The sequence below is a fragment of the Bubalus kerabau genome, unplaced genomic scaffold (assembly GCF_029407905.1).
Source record: "Bubalus kerabau isolate K-KA32 ecotype Philippines breed swamp buffalo unplaced genomic scaffold, PCC_UOA_SB_1v2 scaffold_50, whole genome shotgun sequence".
NCBI lineage: Eukaryota > Metazoa > Chordata > Mammalia > Artiodactyla > Bovidae > Bubalus > Bubalus kerabau.
This window is the reverse complement of record NW_026577904.1, coordinates 104,438-126,850: the sequence shown is the minus strand read 5'-3', so window position 1 is coordinate 126,850 and position 22,413 is coordinate 104,438. Positions and strand designations below refer to the sequence as shown.

General features: G+C 40.0%; 1 long non-coding RNA gene across 5 annotated transcripts in view; it reads right to left on the bottom strand.

Annotated features, from left to right (window-relative positions):
• The window catches only part of LOC129640864 (uncharacterized), a 118,047-nt gene that overhangs the window by 39,575 nt on the left and 56,059 nt on the right, over positions 1 to 22,413 (bottom strand). Inside the window, exon 3 of one of the 5 annotated variants that reach the window (XR_008708999.1) lies at positions 5,415 to 6,115. The exons of 3 other annotated variants lie outside the window; for them this stretch is intronic. This is a non-coding gene — a long non-coding RNA (uncharacterized LOC129640864). Of the gene's footprint in view, positions 1 to 5,414; positions 6,116 to 16,457; positions 16,481 to 22,413 lie in introns of those variants that run through there. One more of the 5 variants, XR_008709001.1, reaches the window with a different exon arrangement.

Genomic DNA, 22,413 nt, shown 5'->3' with positions numbered 1-22,413 from the left:
CATGATAAAATCTGGTCCTCTTCTGGAGCCTAGATAGGCTTAGTTGTATTCCAGGCAGATGTTGATCTGCAGTAAGGTTGCCAAAAGTGGGGCACTACCCTGAGTGGGCTAAAGCTGAATAATAACAAGAGGAAGAAACCCAAATAGAGGCCAGAATGAAATCTATGACTCATTGGGACAGAAATACTCAATTACGGTCTAAAGAATAAGATCTAATTGAAAAGAGGCTAGAGTAATAGAAATAGGTTGGTAGAGCATACTTCAGGTCTGGGATTGGATTTTTATCCTCTTTACAACTTAGTAAGTTCATCTGAAAGGATTTCATAAATATTGGTAGAGATACAGGATTTCTGAGTCAGGAATAAAAGGCTTGACTACATATAGCACAGGAAGCAGCATGAGCATCATTTGCCTTGCTTTGCCAGCCTCACTAGAGCAATGTGGAGGAGGGCTCAGATGGACCCTTAAACATGCCACTGACCTTGGAGAAACCACCCTTTCACAGCAAGAGTTAAGGAATGCTACTCTGTTTCAGAGGAACATTACTTCATTCCTCAATGTTATTCCGTGAAAATAAAACCCTAAGAAATGGCCCAGGTAAAGAGTCCTCATGGCCTTGTATTTCTGATGTGTAGGAGCATGAGAAAGTCATGAAGTGTATCTCTCAACAGGTATTCCACATCAGACAAAAGTTCCAAATCTAAGACAGTACAAAGTGAAAGGATGCTGGCAACCTGCCTATGTCTAGCACTGACTACTGGATTTGGTGATGAATTAAATTAGTCATCTTTCAACCCAAGCTGTTCTTAAAATGAGAACATTTAAAAAATCCACATCACAGATACTCTACTTAAATTGTGGTCATGTGGCTTGCCATTTTTTTTTTAACTCTAATGTGTAAAGTTGGGACTCCTGGCTTAAACAGCCCTGGGAGGATTAGATCATGTGTCCTCATTTTCCCAATGATAAGAATCATGTACAGAAATGTACAAACTTTAGTATGCATTAGAATCACCTGGTGGGTTTCTCATTTAGTAGGTCTAGGTTAGGGCCTGAGAATTTGCAGTTTCAACAAGTTCCCTGATGCTGCTGCTGCTACTGGTCTGGAACTACTCTTTGAGAACCACTGATTCAGAGGGACATCTCTCAGGACTGTATGAATACTTGAAGTCTTACTAAATGAAAATTCTGATTTAATAAACCTAGGATGGGTTCCCAAAGTCTGTATCTCCAACAAACCCTATGCTGCCAATACTGTTAGTACTTGGCCCATATTGAGAAGCAAGGAAGTGGGTTTCCAGTTAAAAATACAAAATAAAAGGTCCCATTCCAGACCACGGAGTCAGATTCTGCAAGGAGAAACCTCGGTTACATGACCAAACACCCCAGGAGATTCTTCTCAGAACAAGGAATCTTTGTAATCTTGAATTTGAATGTAAATAAAAATAATGTGATTGAATCTGAACTTTCCATTAACCTATATGCAGCTGTAGACACATTTTATTTTATAATTTATGTTCAACTAGCAAGGCCCGTCTAGTCAAGGCTATGGTTTTTCCGGTGGTCATGTATGGATGTGAAAGTTTGGACTGTGAAGAAAGCTCAGCGCCAAACAATTGATGCTTTTGAACTGTGGTGTTGGAGAAGAATCTTGAGAGTCCCTTGGACTGCAAGGAAATCCAACCAATCCATTCTAAAGGCGTTCTTTGGAAGGACTGATGTTGAAGCTGAAACTTCAATACTTTGGCCACCTCATGCGAAGAGTTGACTCACTGGAAAAGACCCTGATGCTGGGAGGGATTGGGGGCAGGAGGAGAAGGGGACAACAGAGGATGAGATGGTTGGATGGCATCACTGACTCAATGGACATGAGTTTGGGTGAACTCCAGGAGTTGGTGATATGCAGGGAGGCCTGGCGTGCTGCAATTCATGGGGTCGCAAAGAGGCAGACACGACTGAGTGACTGAACTGAACTGAGCAGTAACCCAGGCCAGTATTCTTGCCTGGAGAATCTCACGGACAGGGGAGTCTGGCAGGCTATAGTCCATGTGGTCTCAAAGAGTCAGACACAACTGAAGCAACTTAGCACGCCACAGAGCAATAACTTTTAAGTTCTAGCTGAAAGCTTGTGAAGGGCAGCAGAACAATACGCCACTCCCAAAATAAGCCACTTTGGCATAGAATTATTTGAGCTAAAAGCAATAGAGAAGTTCTCTGCCCCAACTCCCTTTGTCTAAGATCAGGATGTAAATTTTCTCTACTAGAAAAGAGAGCAATTAATCACTGGAGACAATTCTTGATCCTTATCAGCCTAGAGATGGCACCAGAGGAACATGCCTAACAAATCTTGCTAAAACTAGCCTTAATCTACCATTAGCTCCCCCATATATTTCCCTTCCCACAATCAACTGCCCCAAGAAGTTCAATGTCCTCTTCCTTTATCTTGCCACTTCTCTAAAAGTGTATCCTTCTTTTGTTAAAATGTTACTTCAGCCCAAGTTCTAATCATCTCTTTAAGTTGCTCATTGCTGGGTGTTCCCATGTCAATAAATGCACAACGCACAGGCTAATGTGGCACAGTTAGCACAGTTTCAGAAACATGAGGCTCTATTCCAGCAGACCAGAATAGCTTCCACCCTGTCTCTCTCTATAAAGTAATTTAACATCTGTGAACAAATGCTTAAACACACTGACTTAGCAATGCTGAACACATTTATAAAACAAATACTCCTCTTTTAATATAAATCAGAACTTCTAAATTATATGTTTAATTGATGTTTACATGTGCTTCTTAAAACACATGTCATTGAGTCCTAATATTTAGAAGAATACATGTTTAAAAGAAGGGGTGAAAAGTAGAAACAGAAAAGCTATCTATATTTTTACTATTCTTACAACATTTTTACCATGACTCCCTAGTGTTCCCTTTTTAAATCTTTCTTTCCCATACTGTGTTGTCAACTGTCAGTAGGTAAAAATATATATATACATATTTTTTCAAGCCTTTAAGAAGAAGCTGAAACAAGTTTAAAGTTCTTTGAAGTCAGTAGATAGGAATCAAATCATATGTCTAATTATCTCTGATGAACTTCAGTACTAAATATGTATTAACCATGCTTTACTCTCAAAAGGATTCATTTTTATGCTTAGCATCACAAATTTTTATTAAAGCAGATGGCAAAAGATTAGGCTCAGAATATAACTAAATAATGAAGCAGAGGTATCAACTGAGATGTGTACTTTGAAATCTATAATTTTATCAAATGGCTGACATACATTAAGTGTGAAAGAAAAATTTCACATTTGCAGAATCTAGATGAAGAGTAATAAATCCGGGGTTCCTGGCCATCCAGTGGTTAAGATTTCACACTTTCAATTCAGGGCACACGGGTTTGATCCCTAGGCAGGGAAACTATAATCCTACCTGTCACATGGTGTTGCCAAATTAAAAGAAAAAAATTCTGATGAAGGGTCTCTACTGTTTGAAGTGTTAACAATCATTTTCTTCCTAGTTGTCCTTAGTTCTCAGGCTCCTCTCTTTTTTCTAAGTATCTTACTTTCCAGCCTAGATCATCATTTCTTGCTGCTGCTGCTGCTGTCACTTCAGTCATGTCCGACTCTGTGACCCCACAGACGGCAGCCCACCAGGCTCCCCCGTCCCTGGGGTTCTCCAGGCAAGAACACTGGAGTGGGTTGCCATTTCCTTCTCCAATCATCATTTCCAATAGAGACTAAACACACTTCCCTATCCCGGGCCTCTTTCTGGAGCTTCAGATTCACATTCTTAGCTGCTTATTAGCTATAATCCCTGAGCTCACCTATCTGAACCATAAATTCAACTCATCCTAAACCAATTTAACAACTCTCTCCCTTAGAGGAGATCCTTCTCTGGTTTTCAGGTGATAGGAATTCTGGTTTGTTTGTTTGTTTTCCTCATACCCTCAAGTTTATAATAACAGTCATTTTCAGCTCTTCTTTCTACTTTACTCCTTAAATTCTGGCAGTCATCAAGTCATGTAGATTCTATCTCCAAAACATCCTTTGCATTGTCTCTCTTCGATCCTCACTTTCCTCTGCGTTGTTCATACCTTTCTTGTTTTTAACTGGAGCTCTGTAACAGGGGACGGAGAGGAAGAGCATCTTCTCCTGTCTACCCTGGCACAGCTGCCAGACCATTCCTTCTTACCCTCAGCTCTCAACTCATCTTCTGGCTCTAAAAGCTTCAGTGGCTCCACCAAATTAGCACTCTTACCCTGGTATTTAAGATCCCTCTAAATATACAGGCCTGACATATATTTCCAGTCTTATTTCCTACTCCTTTCCCTCAATTTCCACATGTTCCAGTCAAACCCGGTGGCCTCTCCAAAGAAGACCTGTGCCTTCTTTCTTTAAAGGTTTTCTTTCCTTCCTGACACTTTCAGACAGAACAAAATGGTAGAAAGAACATCTGTGAGCTTTGGAGTCACTGCATTCAAATCTCTACTCATTAGTTGTAGAATTGTAGAAAAATTATTTAATTTTTCAAATCCTCTGCTTGTAATCTGTAAAATGTGCATAATTCCTACTTCATAGCTACAGTTTGAGCTTTAAATGACATAATTCAGCAAAGGAACTGGAACTCAGTGCATACTACTGTCCCTACCTCCTTTCTTCATGTAGACAAATCTCACACATAGCGTTCTCACTCCATTAAACTTTTTTTCATCTTCTAAACCGTCTATCTTTACTGTGCATTAAAATCACTTTCTGTGATTTAAACTTTTTTTCATCTTCTAAACCTTCTATCTTTGTGCATTAAAATCACTTTCCAAATTGCAAAACATCTTTGATGTCGATGATTTTGTTTTACTCATCTCAGGATCTCTGAGGCACCCTATATAGTGTCTTGAATCTAGCTCAGTAAATATTTGTAAAATTGAATTGACTATCTCTAATAACAAGCAAGATGCAGGAAAGAAGTCCCTAACTGATCCTGGATCTATGGAGACAATCTACTAATCAGTCACATACAAGATGAGATCACAGAAGAGACCAAACATTCAACTACAGAGAACAAGACTGCCTGCCTTCTTGCAGAATTCAACTTATGCGAGCAACAAAGTAAACCTCACGGCCACACCTCCAGAAGGGTGCAGATGAGTAATTGTTCTGTCCCCTAATTTGAAGCATCTGTTGCCATTAGAAGGAAGTAGAATCCAAGAATCAGAAACTGAGGGAATTAATAGGGAAGACCAACAACAGGTGATTTCACCAGCTCCTGCCAAAAGTGAACTGAGACACAAACATAGCAAACAAAATCAGCATTGACAGGACTGGATCCAATTACCAGGTTAGATACGTCTTCAGGCTGTTTGTTAGCATTCTTTAAAGTATCTCTCTTCATTTTTTTATATTTTGCTTTTACTCCAGATTTCATGTGGATGAACATACTGCATGGCAGAAGGCCATTTACTGTACTTTTTTGGGGCCCCAGATTCTTGTAAAGACGGCTTTTGTGAAGCCATTTTTATCTCATCAGCTAGAACTTATTCATATACATTACACTCTTTCAGTTCAGTTCACTTGCCCAGTCATGTCCAACTCTTTGCGACCCCATGAACTGCAGCATACCAGGCCTCCCTGCCCATCACCAACTCCTGGAGTTCAACCAAACTCATGTCCATTCAGTCCGGGATGTCATCCAACCATCTCATCCTCTGTCGTACCCTTCTCCTCCTGCCCTCAATCTTTCCCAGCATCAGGGTCTTTTCCAATGAGTCAGCTCTTTGCATCAGGTGGCCAAAGCGTTAGAGTTTCAGCTTCAACATCACTCCTTCCAATGAACACCCAGGACTGATTTCCTTTAGGATGGACTGGTTGGATCTCCTTGCAGTCCAGGAGACTCTCGAGAGTCTTCTCCAACACCACAGTTCAAAAGCATCAATTCTTCAGCACTCAGCTTTCTTTATAGTCCAACTCTCACATCCATACATGACCACCAGAAAAACCATAGTCTTGACTAGATGGACTTTTGTTGGCAAAGTAATGTGTCAGGTTTTTAATATGCTGTCCATGTTGGTCATAACTTTCCTTCTAAGGAGTAAGCGTCTTTTAATTTCATGGCTTCAGTCACCATCTGCCGTGATTTTGGAGCCAAAAAAAAAAAAAAAAATAAAGTCAGCCCCTGTTTCCACTGTTTCCCTATCTATTTGCCATGAAGTGATGGGACCGAATGCCATGATCTTAGTTTTCTGAATGTTGAGCTTTAGATGCCTTCAAAAGTTTGCAAGTTCCCTCTTTCTTGGGATCAATTCAAAGGAAAATACTGTTACACATTTGCCTTTTGATGTAGAGATTACCCCATTTTTATCTACATACTGATTGATGTTATTTCAAGCAGTTTCAACTGATAACTATCAGGATAAAAGCAACTAAGAGAAAAACAATAAGTGTATAGAAAACTCCTTAAAATTTATCTTGTAATTATTTCACTGTGGGAACTAAGTATATGAAAGTATCAAGCATGCTCATAAACCCTTAAGAAAAAAAGTAACAATTCTGTGCTGAAGACAGCTGACCTGACTTCACGTGTGTCTTGGTTCCAATAGTTTTTAAACTTTGTTTCCCAATTGAGCCACAGAATTAGAAACCTGACTAAGGGGAAGAGCAAGTTTTGAGAGAAATGGAATTGCTTCTTTTAATGAGGCACCCATGGAGAACAGAGACCAGCCAAGAGTAGTAGGCCTTCACTCTTGATTATGGAAGCAAAGAAATAACCACAGATAAAGAATTGAGGTCAAAGCCCCAGCAGCATCCATCCTACCTACTCAAGGACACAGCAGACCTACCTCACCCTTTTGGCTTTTGTTGCAACAGGGATCTCTGGCTAGGATGCAGCTATGAACACAAATACTGCATCTATCACCATTCCTACCTATTTCGGTAAATTAAGTTTAATTCATGAAAATACCCTCCCTATGACCAGGGCTGCAAAATTAGGAAAACTGGTTCTCTTTTATTTTTCCTTCTTTTCATTGATCCAAATCAATCAACTGCATTAAATAAAAAAAAAAAAAAAAAACAACTAATGGTAAGGATTCATTTAAATGAACTCATGAGGGAAAGAATAGCATAAACTTCCTACTTTAATCGCTCTAGCATATTCAGTGGCCATCTTTAAAAGTCCTTCACAATATGCGTGAGTTAATCTAGACTACAACATCATCAGTTTTAATGTTTATTCTAAACAGTTTCACTGAAAGCTATTTTAAATATTTCCAGGTGGTGCTAGTGGTAAAGAACCTGCCTGCCAATGCAGGAGACACAGGTTCCATCTCTAGGTCAGGAAGATCCCCTGGAGTAGGAAATGGCAACCCACTCCAGTATTCTTGCCTGGAGAATCCCATGGACAGAGGAGCCTGGTAGGCTACAGTCCACATGGTCAGAAGAACTGAACACAACTGAAGCAACTTAGCATGCAATATAAAAAGTCATCTAGTTGGTAGTGTAAAGTATAAGTACTCCTGTGATATCAGTATTAAAAGTTACTACAGTGCCTAGGATGTTGTGGATCCACTATCTATAATTGAAAGAGCATTTAAATCCATATTAAAAGTGACAGGAAGTTTAGTAAAATATGTTGAATATTCAGCTTTCCCCAGATAAATGCTTCAAAATGGAATGGAAGATTTTTGACACCTAAAGGGAAAAGGAAACTTCTATTGTAGCCACATGATAGATACTTCTGCTTTATAGATGCTTATTTTGTTTTATTTTGTTGCTATGTGTTTAAAGTGCATTGTATTGTGAAATTATTATGGCTAAATGCTTTCTTAAAAAAAAAAAAAAAAAAAACTCTCCTAAGGAGGACTAAGGAAAACTCCCAATAAGTGGGAAAAACTAAGAAATTCAAACAAGCAGATATTGAGTAGTAGCTGGTCTCAGGATCTGTCATGCTCTCTGTTTAGCAAGTAAGTGACAATACACAAATACAACAAATTTCGTTACCTGCCCATGCCTCCAGTGGTTCCCACTTACTGCATGTAAAATTTGAAGTTCTACATACGACTTACCAAACATATATATATAATTATGTTGCACTAACCAACTGTGTAATAATAATAATAATTATAATGCAACATAATACAGAACACATATATTATTGTTTCAAGCCTTATGACCTAAGGGATTTTTAAAGTTCATATTCAACTTAACAGACACAACATTTTTAAAATACAATAGGCTGATCACCAATATAATACTCAACAATGAAAAGTTAGAAGCTTTCCCACTAAATATGGAAAAATACTAAGATGCCCACTGCTACCACGTCTCTTCAACACAGTATTCAAAGTCCTAGTCACAGCAACCAGACAAGGAGAAAATATAAACATAACCAAATCAGAAGGGAAAGGTACAATTGCCACTCACTACATGCAGACAACATGATACTAATGATAGAAAAGTCCAAGCATTCCACACAAAAACTTCTAGATCTAACAAATACAGTCAGCAAAGTAGCAGGATATAAAATTAGCATTCAGAAATCAGCTGCATTCTATTACACTAACAATGGAATATTAGAAGGGAATGTTAAACAAACAAAATTGCACACACGTGTGCGCACACACACACACACACACACACACACGCAAATACCATAGGAATAAACCTGACCAAGAAGGTGAAAGGCTTTTATGCTGAGAACTATAAAACATTAATAAAGATAATAAGAAGAGATTTCAATAAGTGGAAGAGATCTCATACTCTTAATTGGAAGAATTAACATGGTCAAAATGGCAATACTATCCAAAGCAATTTACAGATTTAATCTCTAATTTAATCTGTGATCCCTAAAAAGTTACCCACAATATTTTTCACAGAACAGGAATAAATAATCAAAAAATTTATATGAAACCGTCAAAGACCGAATTTTGGTACAGCGATCCAAAGGGGGAAAAAAGAGCAGAAGGCATACCTCTCACAGACTTCAGACAATACTACAAAACTACAGTAATCAAAACAGAATGGTTCTGGTACAAAAACAGGCACACAGATCAATGAAACAGAATAGACAGCCCAGAAATAAACCCACACACTTACAGTCAATTAATCTTCAACAAAGGAGACAAGAACATAAAATGAGAAAAAGACAGTCTCTTCAGCAAGTAGTGCTGGGAAAGTTGAACAGACACATGTAAATGAATGAATTTAGAATGTGGTGTGTATTCACACCATGCACAAAAGTAAATCCAAAATAAATTAAAGACTTTAACATAAGACATGACACCATGAAACTTCTAGAAGACAGCACAGGCAAAATATTCTGACATGAATTATAATGTTTTATTAGTTCAGTCTCCCAAGGCAATAGAAATAATAAATAAATAAGCAAATGGGACCTAAACAAACTTGAGCTTCCCAGTTCATGATAAAGAATCTGCCTGCCAATACAGAAGATGCAGGAAATGTGAGTTCCATCCCTGGGTTAGGAAGGTCCACTGGAGGAGGAAATGGCAACCCATTCCAGTATTCTTGTCTGGAGAAATGCCATGGACAGATGAGCCTGGCAGGCTACAATCCATGTGGTCGCAAAGAGGTGGACACAACTGAGCACAAAAACACAAACTTACAAGCTTTTACACAGTAAAGGAACAATTCGGTCACTCAGTCATGTTCAACTCCCTGTGACCCCATGGACTGCAGCACGCCAGGCTTCCCTGTCCATCACCAACTATCGGATCTTGCTAAAACTCATGTCCACCAAGGCGGTAATGCCATCCAACCATCTCATCCTCTGTCGTCCCCTTTTCCTCCCGCCTTCAATCTTTCCCAGCATCAGAGTCTTTTCCAATGAGTCAGTTCTTCATATCAGGTGGCTAACGTATTGGAGTTTCAGCTTCAGCATCAGTCCTTCCAATGAATATTCAGGACTGATTTCCTTTAGGATTGTCAGGTTGGATCTCCTGGCAGTCCAAGGGACTCTCAAGAGTCTTCTCCAACACCACAGTTCAAAAGTATAAGTTCTTTGGTGCTCAGCTTTCTTTATAGTCCAACTCTCACATCCATACATGACCACGGGAAAAACCATAGCTTTTGAGCAGATGGACATTTGTTGGCAAAGTAATGTCTCTGCTTTTTAATATGCTGTTTAGGTTTGCCATAGCTTTTTTTCCCAAGAAGCAAGAGTCTTTTAATTTCATGGCTGCAGTCACCATATGCAGTGATTTTGGAGCCCCCCAAAAATAAAGTTTGTCACTGTTTCCACTGTTTCCCCATCTATTAGCCATGAAGTGATGGGACCGGATGCCATGATCTTCATTTTTTGAATGTTGAGTTTTAAGCCAACTTTTCCACTCTCCTCTTTAATGTTCATCAAGAGGCTCTTTAGTTCTTCTTCACTTTCTGCCATAAGGGTGGTGTCATCTGCATGTCTGAGGTTACTGATATTTCTCCCAGCAATCTTGATTCCAGCTTGTGCTTCATTCAGTCCAACATTTTACATGATGTATTCTGCATATAAGTTAAATAAACAGGGTGACAATATACAGCCTTGACATACTCCTTTCCCAATTTGGAACCAGTCCATTGTTCCATGTCCAGTTCTAACTGCTGCTTCTTAACTACTGATTTCTCAGGAGGCAGGTCAGGCAGTCTGGTATTCCCATCTCTTTAAGAATTTTCCACAGTTTTTCATGATCCACACAGTCCAAGGCTTTGGTGTAGTCAATAAAGCAGAAGTAGATGTTTTTCTGGAACTCTCTTGCTTTTTCGATGATCCAGTGGATTTGGCAATTTGATCTCTGGTTCCTCTGCCTTTTCTAAATCTAGCTTGAGCATCTAGAAGTTCTTGGTTCACATACTGTTGGGGAATTTTGAGTATTACTTGGCTAGCGTAAAGGAAACCATAAACAAAATGAAAAGACAATCCACAGAATGGGAGAGAATATTTGCAAATGATGCAACAGACAAGGGCTTAACCTCCAAAATATAAAAGTAACCCATACAACTCAATAACAAAACAAATAAACCTATAGAAAAATGGGCAGAAGACCTTAACAGACATTTCTTCAAAGAAGACACACAGATGGCCAGTAGGCACATGAAAAGATGCTCCACATAACCAATTATCAGGGAAATGCAAATCAAAACTATAATAAGGTTTCACCTCACACCGGTCAGAGTCTTTCTCTTTTTTAATGGCTAAGTCGTGTCTGACTCTTGTGATCCCATGGACTGTAGCCAACCAGGCTCCTCTGCCCATGGGATTCTCCATGCAAGAATACTGGAGTGGGTTGCCATTTCCTTCTCCAGGGGATCTTCTCAACCCAGGAATTGAACCTGGGTCTCCTGCACTGCAGGCAGATTCTTTACTGACTGATAAGAATGGCCATCATTAAAAAGTCTACAAATAACAATGTTGTAGAGGATGTGGAGAAAAAGGAACCCTCCTACACTGTTGGTGATAATATAAGTTGGTACAGCCACAATGGAAAACAGTACAGTGGTTCCTCAGAAAACTCACCATTCAGATAAGATCATGGTATCCAACCCCATCACTTCATGGCAAATAGATGAGGGAAAAATGGAAACAATGGCAGATTTTATTTCTTGGGCTTCAAAGTCACTGTGGTCAGTGACTGCAGCCACAAAATTAAAAGATGCTTGCTCCCTGGAAGGAAAGCTATGACATACTTAGATAGCGTATCCAAATGCAGAGATACCACTTTGCCGACAAAGGTCCATGTAGTCAAAACTATGGTTTTTCCAGTAGTCCTGTACTGATGTGAGAATTGGACCATAAAGAAAGCTGAGCACCAAAGAATTTATACTTTCCAATTGTGGTGCTAGAGAAGACTCTTGAAAGTCCTGTGGACTACAAGGAGATCAAATCAGTCAATCCTAAAGGAAATCAACCCTGAATATTCATTGGAAAGAGTGATGCTGAAGCTGAAGCTCCAATACTTTGGCCGCCTGATGCAAAGAGCCGACTCATTGGAAAAGACCCTGATGCTGGAAAAGACTGAAGGCAAAAGGAGAAGAGGGCAGTAGAGGATGAGATGGTTGGATGGCATCACTGACTCAATGGACATGAATCTGAGCAAACTCCAGGAGATAGTGAAGGCCAGGGAAGCCTGGCATGCTGCAGTTCATGGGGTTGCAAAGAGTCAGAGATGACTTAGCAGGTGAGCAACAACAGAAAACTAAAAACAGAATCACTGTATGATCCAGTAATCTCGTTCCTGGGAATATATCCAGACTAAATTATAATTCAAAAACATACATGCACCCCTATGTAATAGCAGCACTGCTGACAATAGCCAGAATGTGGAAATAATCTAAATGTCCATTGACAGATGAATGGACAAAGAAGATGCAATACATATATACAACAGAATATTACTGAATGATAAAAAAAAGAGAGAAATAATGCCATTTGCAGCAAAGGGATGCAACTACAGATTATCATAGTAAGTGAAGTAAATCAGAAAGAGAAAGACAAAAATATTATATGATATCACTTTTATGTGGAATCTAAAATATGGCACAAATGAACCTACCTACAAAACAGAAACAGTTCATAGACATAAAGAACACACGTGCCATTGCCAAGGGTGGGCAGGGTGGTGGCAAGCAAGACAGACGGGCTGGGAGTTTGAGGCTGGTAAATTCAAACTATTATATTTGGAATGGATAAACAACAAGATCCTAATGCATAGCACAGGGAATTATACTGAATATCCTGTGGTAAGCCATAACAGAAAAGAATATTAAAAAAGAATTCATATATGTGTATAACTGAGTCGCTTTGCATACAGCAGATGCTGGCACAATTACAACATTGTAAATCAACTATTCTTCAATTTAAAAATTTTTAAATAAATGGGCTCATCAGTAAAAGATTTTCAAGCAAAAGCATCTACTACATTAGAATGACATGATGTGGGATAAATGGAATAAAACTTTTAAGTTTTCAGAGAAAAGAATGTAAATATTCTGACAGTTAAAGGAGAACTTGTCAAGTTTGAAGATAATTGCAGTACATCATTGTATTTCTTGAACCTAAACCAATGTGTGTTTATTATTCAATGAACCAGAGATATCCTCCAAACCTGAACTCTAAAAGAGAAATAAAATAGTGTAAGAAGCAGAAGAACACTGTGAGAATTTAACTTTGAACCATAGGGAACTTTGGACCATAAAAAGATTGGAGAACTAGGTCTAAAATCAACTAAAGTCGAAATGAAGAGTCTTGGAGATAAATCTCAAAAAATAGAACTATACCTGGCGTATGGCAAATCCTCATAAATATTCACCATCCTTATTTATTATTTTATCATATCATTATCAGTGGCCTCAGCCTACCTGGTTAGCACCTAAGCATCCTCAGCAACTGAGGAATTTCCAAAGGACATTTTCCGTCTTCAGTCTTCAAGTGGACGTCCTTGCACCCCTTGACTGCCCTTCTTCTTAACTCCCATGACACTCCTTCTTGACCCTCATGACACTCACACCTGTTTCTATTTTGAAAATTCTAGTTACTATATAGCTACTATACAATTCCTATATAGTTATATTTTCTTTTTCATAAGCTAACTACTGCCCTATATGTCCATTCTCAGCTCATCACTCTTTGTTAGCCTACATAGTTTCTCTGAGTGATGGTTTCATCAGCCCCTTTGGATCATTTCTCAGTCTGTTTATCCAACTTTAACTTTTCCTCAAATCTCTGAACCATAAGTCCATTAGGAGCAGATCTGGATGCTCCTAGTGGGAAAAATGCATTCACCATTTTGTCCTTCCAAATTTGCTTACCTTTTCTTGGCTCTGTAAGCTGGTGGCACAGGCATTTCCCCCTTTACCAAAAGAAAAAGATCTAGCATACATCCATTGTTTTCCTTCTTCTTTCAGCACTATTTCCTCTTATCATTAAATCCTTCTCATCTTATTGCTAGAAATCTGTTAACTCAGTCCCTTCCTCCTCCCTTGTTCCCTAGTCTCTTCCTCCTCCACTCTTGTTCAGGCTTCACAATCTCTCAACTGGACTATCGTAATGACTTGTTAATTGGTCTCCCCAACTGTAAACCTGCCCTCAAATCCACACTTCCTGACCATATCTGTCTGCTTTAAATATTATTCAGTGGCATCTTGTCCAGCATCTCATCAAGTATAAGCCCTCTAACACCACATGTGAGGACTCCCATTTCCTCACCTCTGTCTCTTCCAAGGGCTCCCCTGGTGGCTCAGCTGGTAAAGAATCCACCTGAAATGTGGGAGACCTGGGTTCAGTCCCTAGGTTGGGAAGATTATCTCTAAGACTCTTCCTATCAGGCTCCAAAATGATGAAACTGCAAGCAATTTTTATTTTGCTTCATCCTTTGCCTGAAATATTTGGCTCACACTTCTTATCTTAGATAATTCATATTCATTAATGTCAAGAAGCCTTCCCTGACCTCATCAGTCTGAGGGCTAAGGGTCTTGATCTATAATTCTTAAATGTTATTGTTGTTTAGTCACTAATTTGTGTTCAACTCTTTTGCGACCACATGGACTGTAGCCTGCCAGGCTCCTTTGTCCGTGAGATTTCCCAGGCAAGAATACTGGAGTGGGTTGCCATTTCCTTCTCCAGGGGATCTTTCCCACTCAGGGATTGAATCTACCTCTCCTGAGTTGGCATGCCGATTTTTTACCACTGAGCCACCAGGGAAGCCTATATTTCTTACTTACCTGTACAGTATCTATATCTATATATCCATATCTTTAGGTCTTCCATTAGACTGTGGATTGCCAGCAGGACATGGATTTTGTCTTATAAAAAGAAAATCCTGTCTGTTTATCCCCTGCATCTTACCACGGTGCTTCCACTATAGTCACAGCACAATGAATGCGGAACAAGACTAAAGTTTTGAGTAACAGCACACAATTCAATGCTATACTTCATCAACAAGATGAAATAGTTGCTTCCTGGTGGAACTTGGTTGGTGCAAATGTAATTGCAAATTTGAACTGTGAATTTTAAATCATTATAACTAGGCTCAAACACATCTTTATTAATCACTATTGCTTGCTCGTGAAGTCGCTCAGTCGTGTCGGACTCTTTGCGACCCCATGGACTGTAGCCTATCAGGCTCCTCTGTCCATGGGATTTTCCAGGCAAAAGTGCTGCAGTGGATTGCCATTTCCTTCTCCAGGTGATCTTCCCAACTCAGGAATCGAACCCAGGTCTCCCGCATTGCAGGCAGACGCTTTACACCGCCTGAGCCACCAGGGATCCTGACATTAATCACTATAGGAACCATTAAAATCAACATATTTTTGCCATCAAGAAATAAGTTTGTTTATTCCTGTAGTATAAAAATCCATGCTCTGGGATTCAATGAACTCTTGGAAAGCATGTTCTGTCTCCTGCTGCTTATGGAAGCATTTTCCCTACAAAATTTGTTGAGATGCTTGAAGAAGTGGTTAGTCAGTTGGCGAGAGGTCATATGACTATAGCAAATGAGGCAAAATTTCATAGCCCAACTCATTCAACTTTTGAAGCTTTGGTTGTACAACAAACAGCCAAGCACTGTCTTGAAGAAGAATTTGGCCATTTCTCTTGACCAACATTGGCTACAGGCACTGCAGTTTTCAGTGCATCTCATCAATTTTCTGAGTATTACTTCTCAGATGTAATGGTTTTGCCTGGATTCAGAAAGATGTAGTGGATCAGAAGGGCAGCAGATCACCAAACAGTGACCATGATCCTTTTTGGTGCAAGTTTGGCTTTGGGTAGTGCCTGGAAAATCCCATGGACGGAGGAGCCTGGTAGGCTGCAGTCCATGGGGTCGTGAAGAGTCAGACATGACTGAGCGACTTCACTTTCACTTTTCACTGTCATGCATTGGAGAAGGAAATGGCAACCCACTCCAGTATTCTTGCCTGGAGAATCCCAGGGATGGTGGAGCCTGGTGGGCTGCCATCTATGGGGTCTCACAGAGTTGGACACGACTGAAGCGACTTAGCAGCAGCAGTGCTTTGGAGCTTCTTCTTGGTCCAATCACTGACCTGGTCATCTCTGGTTGTCATACAAAATCCACTTTTCATCACACATCACAATCCAACTGAAAAATGGTTCACTGTCATCACACAGAACAAAAGATGATGACACTTCAAAATGACAATTTTTTGATTTACAGTCAACTCATGGGGAGCCTGGTGGGCTGCCGTCTATGGGGTCGCACAGAGTCGGACATGACTGAAGCAATTTAGCAGCAGCAGCAGTATGAGGCCCCCATTTATCAAGTTCTTTCACCTTTCCAATTTGCTTCAAATGCAGAATGATGGTAGAATGGTCAACACTGAGTTCTTTAGCAACTTTTCATGTAGTTTTAAAAGGATCAGCTTCAATGATCAACTGTCAACTTCCAATGGCCAACCACTATGCTCTTCATCTTCAAGGTCTCGTCTCCTTTGCAAAACTTCTTGAACCACCACCGCACTGTATGTTCCTTAGCAGTTCCTGGGCCAAACGCATTGTTGATGTTGTGAGTTATCACTGCTGCTTTACACCCCATTTTTAACTCGAATAAAAAATTGCTTGAATTTGCATTTTCTCTAACATAATTTCCTTAGTCTAAAATAAACAGTAAGTAACAAGTCATTAGCAACAAAATATAAAGTGAAAAATGCACATCAAAATGATGTATAACGGGGGGTGATCCTAAGATGGCAGAGGAATAGGACAGGGAGACCACTTTCTCCCCTACAAATTCATGGAAAGAACATTTGAACGCTGAGCAAACTCCACAAAACAACTTCTGAACGCTGGCAGAAGACATTAGGCGCCCAGAAAAGCAGCCCATTATCTTCAAAAGGAGGTAGGACAAAATATAAAAGATAAAAAGAGAGACAAAAGAATTAGGGACAGAGATCGGTCCTGGGAAGGGAATCTTAATAGAGAAGTTTCCAAATACCAGGAAACCCTCTCACCGGCGAGTCTAGGGGAAGTTTTCAAATCTTGGAGGGCAACATAACCGGGAGGAAAAAAAAATAAAACCCACCGATAACGCGCCTAAGAGCAACTCCCAGCAGAGAAGTATCCCAGACGCTCGCATCCACCACCAGCAAGCAGGGGCTGAATGGAGAGGAGCTGCAGCATTGCTTAGGGTAAGGACCGGGCCTGAATGCCCTGAGGGCAATCTGAGGGAGCTAATGTGAGATAGCAACCCAGACTGTGGGACAGCCAGAGACAGAGAAAAAAACAGAGAGAGAGAACTATCCCATGAAAAGCTCTAACCTAAGGCACTGCCGGCCAGCTCACAGAACAAAGCACGGAGCCAATACCAGAGGAAAGCTAGCAGGCTGTGGACCGGTCCATCCCCCACCGGAGGCAGGGGCCAGGCAGGCGCCAGCCAGAGCCAGAAAGGGGCAATCTCGGCCCCAGAGAGGGTATCCCCTACCAAACTGCGAACAGGCTTCCAGTTTCTAACCAAAGACTTTCTGAGATTCTGGATGGCTGACATCCGCCGGGAGGGTTGCAGCCAGAGATCAGCTCCCTGGAAGAGACACATAGCACACCAGAGATGGGCGTGCCCGGAAACCCAGCTGCTGGGACCCAGGAGGTGATAAGACGCACAGCACCTGAGGAGAGTGTGCTCACCACGCACCTGGTCGCCTGAACTGCTCAAACCAGAACGGCACAAAACACAGGCCCAACCAAGTCTGTGCCTTTGGGGAGTGCCCGAGAACCTGAACCTAAGCAGCTTAGACCTGGGAAGTGCACGCAACCCAGGGTCTGCTCCCCACTGAGCAACCTGAAGCCTGAGCATTGTAGACTGGGAAAACACACACGCCGTGAGCGGGGGCAAACCCAGTGTGGCCGAGACACTGAAAGCACTCCCCACACACGCCAGTGGTATTTGTTTGCAGTGTTCCTCACTCCCCATACCACGACTGAACGAGTGAGCCTAAACAAGAGATCACCTTCGCCCCCTTGTGTCAGGGTGGAAATTAGACACTGAAGAGACCGGCAAACAGAAGAAGCCAAATAAACAGAGGGAACTGCTTTGGAAGTGACAGGTACAACAGATTAAAATCCCTGTAGTTAACACTGACTACATTGGAAGAGTCCTACAGATCTTGAGAAGTATAAGCTGGAACAAGGAACCATGTGAAACAGAACTGACCCCACACTGCCCGCAACAGCTCCAGAGAAATTCCTAGATATATTTTTGCTGTTACCATTTTTTTTAATTTTTCTTTTTTTTAAGTCTGCTATTACTCTTTTAATTTTCATTTTTATAACCTTTTATCACCTTGCAAAAAAAGACCCTATTTTTAAAGCAAACTTTATATAAATTTCTTATACATTTTGTGATTTTTTTTCTTTAATATTGTATTTTTGAGTCTAACCTCTACTCTAGATTTTTAATCTTTGCTTTATAGTTATTTGTTACCAATTTTGTACATTTAAGAATCCAGTCTTCAGTACCCATTTTTACTTAAGACTGTGATTACTGGCTTGGTTGCTCTCTCCCCATTTTGACTCTCCTTTTTCTCCAACAGGTCATCTCTATCTCCTCCCTCCCCCTTCTCTTCCCTACCCAACTCTGTGAATCCCTGTAGCTGTTCCAGGCTGCAGAGAACACTTAGGGAACAGAGCACTGGCTGGATCAGTCTCTCTCCTTTTGATTCCCCCTTTTCTCCTCCTGCTCACCTCTATCTCCCTCGTCTTCTCTGTATAACCCCATGAACCTCTCTGAGGGGTCCAGACTGTGGAGAGAACATAGGGAATTGTTTACTGGCTAGCTTGTTCTCTCCCCTTTTGATTCCCCCTCTTCTCCTCCTGGTCACTTCTATCTCCCTCCTCCCTCTTCTCTTCTCCATGTAACTCTGTGAACCTCTCTGGGTGTCTCTCACTGTGGAGAATCTTTGCACTCTTAACCTAGAAGTTTTATTATCAGTGCTGTATGGATGGAGAACTCTTGAGGCTACTGTAAGAATAAGACTGAAAACCAGAGACAGGAGGCTTAAACTCAAAACCTGAGAACACCAGAGAACTCCTCACTCCAAGGAACATTAATGGATAAGAGATCATCCAAAAGCCACCATACCTACACTGAAACCAAGCACCACCCAAGAACCAATAAGTTCCAGAGCAAGACATACCATGAAAATTCTCCAGAATGCAGGAACATAGCCCTGAGCTTCAATATACAGGCTGCCCAAAGTCACTCCAAACCCACAGACATCTCAAAACTCACTACTGGACATTTCACTGCACTCCAGAGAGAAGAAATCCAGCTACCCACCAGAACACCGACACAAGCTTCCCTAACCAGGAAACCTTGACAAGCCACTCATCCAACCCCACCCACAGGGAGAAACCTCCACAATAAAGAGGAACCACAAAATGCCAGAATACAGAAAGGCCACCCCAAACATAGCAATCTAAACAAGATGAAAAGGCAGAGAAATAATCAGCAGGTAAAGGAAGAGAATAAAGGCCCACCAAACCAAACAAAAGAGAAGGAGGTAGGGAGTCTACCTGAAAAAGAATTTAGAATAATGATAATAAAAATGATCCAAAATCTTGAAATCAAAATGGAGTTACAGATAAAGAGCCTGGAGATAAGGATCAAGAAGATGCAAGAAATTTTTAACAAGGACCTAGAAGAAATAAAAAAGAGTCAATTAATAATAATGTAATAAATGAGATCAAAAACACTCTGGAGGGAACCAACAGTAGAATAACGGAGGCAGAAGATAGGATAAGTGAGGTAGAAGATAAAATGGTAGAAATAAAAGAACCAGAGAGGAAAAAAGAAAAAAGAATTAAAAGAAATGAGGACAACCTCAGGGACCTCTGGGACAATGTGAAAAGCCCCAACATTAGAATCATAGGAGTCCCAGAAGAAGAAGACAGGCCATGAGAAAATACTCAAGGAGATAATAGTAGAAAACTTCCCTAAAATGGGGAAGAAAGTAGTCACACAAGTCCAAGAAACCCAGAGAGTCCCAAACAGGATAAACCCAAGGCAAAACACCCCTAGACATATATTAATCAAATTAACAAAGATCAAACACAAAGAACAAATATTAAAAGCAGCAAGGGAAAAACAATAAATAACACACAAGGGCATTCCCATAAGGATAACAGCTGATCTTTCAATAGAAACTCTTCAGGCCAGGAGGGAATGGCAGGACATACTTAAAGTGATGAAAGAATAAAACCTACAACCCACATTACTGTACCCAGTAAGGATCTCACTCAAATATGAAGGAGAATTCAAAAGCTTTACAGACGAGCAAAAGCTGAATGAATTCAGCACCACCAAACCAGCTCTTCAACAAATGCTAAAGGATCTTCTCTAGACAGCAAACACAGAAAGGGTATATAAACTTGAACCCAAAACAACAAAGTAAATGGCAACGGGGCAATACTTATCAATAATTACCTTAAATGTAAATGGGTTGAATGCCCCAACCAAAAGACAAAGACTGACTGAATGAATACAAAAACAAGACCTCTATATATGCTGTCTACAAGAGACCCACCTCAAAACAGGGGACACATATGGGCTAAAAGTGAAGGGCTGGAAAAAGATATTCCATGCAAATAAAGACCAAAAGAAAGCAGGAGGAGTAGCAATACTCATATCAGGTAAAATAGACTTTAAAATAAAGGCTGTAAAAAGAGACAAAAGGACACTACATAATGATCAAAGGATCAATCCAAGAAGAAGATATAACAATTATAAATCTATATACACCCAACATAGGAGCACCGCAATACATAAGGCAAATGCTAACAAGTATGAAAGGGGAAATTAACAATAACAATAATAGTGGGAGACTTTAATACCCCACTTACACATATGGATAGATCAACTAAACAGAAAATGAACAAGGAAACACAAACTTTAAATGACACAATGGACCAGCTATACCTAATTGATATCTATAGGACATTTCACCCAAAAACAATCAATTTCACCTTTTTCTCAAGTGCACACGGAACCTTCTCCAGCATAGATCATGTCCTGAGCCATGAATCTAACCTTGGTAAATTCAAAATTCAAAATTGAAATCATTCCAATCATCTTTTCTGACCACAATACAGTAAGATTAGATCTCAATTACAGGAGAAAAACTATTAAAAATTTCAACATATGGAGGCTAAACAACATGCTTCTGAATAACCAACAAATCATAGAAGAAATCAAAAAAGAAATCAAAATATGCATAGAAAGGAATGAAAATGAAAACACAACCCAAAACCTATGGGATACTGTAAAAGCAGTGCTAAGGGGAAGGTTCATAGCAGTACAGCTTACCTCAAAAAACAACAAAAGAGTCAAATAAATAACCTAACTCTACACCTAAAGCAACTAGAAAAGGAAGAAATGAAGAACCCCAGGGTTAGGAAAAGGAAAGAAATCTTAAAAATTAGGGCAGAAATAAATGCAAAAGAAACAAAAGAGACCATAGCAAAACTCAACAAAGCCAAAAGCTGGTTCTTTGAGAAGATAAATAAAATTGACAAACCATTAGCCAGACTCATCAAGAAACAAAGGGAGAAGAATCAAATCAACAAAATTAGAAATGAAAATGGAGAAATCACAACAGACAACATAGAAATACAAAGGATCATAAGAGACTACTATCAGCAACTATATGCCAATAAAACGGACAACTTGGAAGAAACGGACAAATTCTTAGAAAAGTATAACTTGCCAAAACTGAAACAGGAAGAAATAGAAGATCTTAACTGACCCATCACAAGCACAGAAATCGAAACTGTAATCAGAAATCTTCCAGCAAACAAAAGCCTGGACTAGATGGCTTCACAGCTGAATTCTACCAAAAATTTAGAGAAGAGCTAACACCTATCCTAGGCAAACTCTTCCAGAAAATTGCAGAAGAGGGTAAACTTCCAAACTCATTCTATGAGGCCACCATCACCCTAATACCAAAACCAGACAAAGATGCCACAAAAAAAAAAAGAAAACTACAGGCTAATATCACTGATTAACATAGATGCAAAAATCCTTAACAAAATGCTAGCAAACAGAATCCAACCACACATTAAAAAGATCATACATCATGACCAAGTGGGCTTTATCCCAGGGATGCAAGGATTCTTCAATATCCGCAAATCAATCAATGTAATACACCACATTAACAAATTGAAAAATAAAAACCATATGATTATCTCAATAGATGCAGAGAAAGCCTTTGACAAAATTCAACATCCATTTATGATCAAAACTCTGCAGAAAGCAGGAATAGAAGGAACATACCTCAACATAATAAAAGCTATATATGACAAACCCACAGCAAACATTATCCTCAATGGTGAAAAATTGAAAGTCTTTCCCCTAAAGTCAGGAACAAGGCAAGTGTGCCCACTCTCACCACTACTACTCAACATAGTTTTGGAAGTTTTGGCCA